This window comes from Gossypium arboreum, chromosome 6 (genome assembly GCF_025698485.1).
Source record: "Gossypium arboreum isolate Shixiya-1 chromosome 6, ASM2569848v2, whole genome shotgun sequence".
NCBI lineage: Eukaryota > Viridiplantae > Streptophyta > Magnoliopsida > Malvales > Malvaceae > Gossypium > Gossypium arboreum.
In genome coordinates this window covers 48885166-48887129 of record NC_069075.1, presented here as the reverse complement: position 1 = coordinate 48887129, position 1964 = coordinate 48885166, and the positions used below count along the sequence as shown (strand labels likewise).

The following is a 1964-nucleotide window of genomic DNA, read 5'->3' as shown; positions in this document are numbered from 1 at the left end:
CTTGGATCGATGCTTGTTGATTCTTAAGTGTTGTCTCAGTATTTTGGAAACGGGTTTCTGACACCGAGATGAATTTAGAAAGCATCTCTTCAAGGTTTGGTTTCTTTTCTTGTTGATAAGGTGGCTATTGAAAACCCTGTGGATTTTGTGGCTTTTGATTCCCTTGACCACCCCAGGAGAAATTTGGGTGGTTCCTCCAACCTATATTATAAGTATTACTGTATGGGTTATTTTGAGATCGAAAGTTATTGTTACCCACATAGTTGACTTGTTCTTCTTCAGTTGTAGGATTGAAGGATTGGTATTCTGTATGCACACCTCCGCCACTTGAGTCACACCTCATTACTGGATGTACCTGCGTAGAACCAAGTAAACCGTCAACCTTTTTATTAAGAAGCTCTACTTGATTAGAGAGCATGGTGACTGAATCGATGTTATAAATGCCAGCTGTTTTCATTGGCTTTGTCCTCATAACTTGCCACTGATAGTTATTCAATGACATCTCCTCTATAAATTCATAGGCATCTTCTAGTGTTTTATTGTTGATGGTTCCGCTAGTAGCTGCATCAAGTCGAGGGATTCAGGCCATTATGGAATGTTTGTACTTGAAGCCAAAGCGGTAACCCATGGCGAGGGCACCTTCTCAGTAAGTCCTTGTATCTCTCCCATGCATTGTAAAGTGATTCTAAATCCATCTGCACAAAAGAAGAGATATCATTACGTAATTTAGCATTTTTAGCCGGCGAAAAATATTTCAGTAAAAATTTCTCGGTCATTTGTTCCCAAGTAGTGAAGACCCTCGTGGTAACGAGTTCAACCACAGTTTAGCTTTGTTTCTCAGTGAACAGGGAAACAACCGAAGACGTATGGCATCATCAGAAATGCCATTGATTTAAATGTATCACAAAATTCCAGAAAGTTCACTAAGTGAGCGTTGGGATCTTCATCCTGCAAACCATCATACTAAACAAACTACTGTATCATCTGAATAGTGTTAGGTTTTAATTCAAAAGTATTTGCAGCTACAGCAGATCTAACTATGCTAGATTCAGTTCCTGTTAAAGAATCTTTAGCATAATCATACATAGTATGTGGAGTAGGATTTTGATTAGCCACAATTGCAGGATGTAGCAAATTGCCTTGGTTTTTAGCCATCTCGTCGTTTGGGGGTTGAGTATCATCTTCTCGCTCGTTCTCCGTGTACCGTAAGCTATGCCTTATTTCTTTTTGATTTCTACGAACTGTGCGGTCAATTTCTTCGTCAAAAAGTAATGGTCCTGACGGGTTTCTTCTAGTCATAAACTATAAAAACCTACCAAGAGAAAAAATAAGTAAATAAATAAATAATAATAATAATAATAAACAACTAAAATTGAATTGCAAGAAAAATAAACAACTAAAATTGAATCCCCGGCAACGGCGCCAAAAACTTGATCGCGTGATTTGTAACAAGTAATAAATATTTATAATGAAGATCAAACCTAGACTAACTATTATCGCGAAGAAAAGGCAAGCGCACCTATCAAACAATAGTATAGTAATGGCAAGACCGGGATATCATACCCAAGGGAACCAAAAGTACTAGAAATAACTATCATTTTATTATCTAGCCTAAAAATAAAAGGGTTTATTTATTAAACTAATTATCTAGACTAATTAACTATTTTAATTAAAGCAAAGAGAAAATTTGGAACAAGACTTGAAGAAAAGCAATTGAAAAAGACGAAACCCAAGGAGGAATCCACCTAGATTTCACTTGTTATCTGACTATGAACCAGACGATTTATTCACTTGACTTGATCCATGAGATTCCCTAACCTATGTTATTATCCCTTTCGAGACTAATAACGGCTAACCCTTAGTTGAATTAATCGAAATTTCTTTCTTAATTAAAACCCCTAGGGAAGCAGTAAATCACTCTATGGACTCCTATATTAGGTTTCACACTAATTTGAAAAAATCTA

The 1964-nt window shown here is 36.4% G+C and overlaps 1 non-coding gene across 1 annotated transcript; it reads left to right on the top strand.

Annotated features, from left to right (window-relative positions):
• Positions 1–621: 621 nt before the first annotated feature.
• LOC128294459 (small nucleolar RNA R71) lies at positions 622–728 on the top strand. The gene has a single exon (XR_008284769.1). It is a non-coding gene; the product is annotated as a small nucleolar RNA R71 (small nucleolar RNA).
• The last annotated feature ends 1236 nt before the right edge of the window (positions 729–1964 follow it).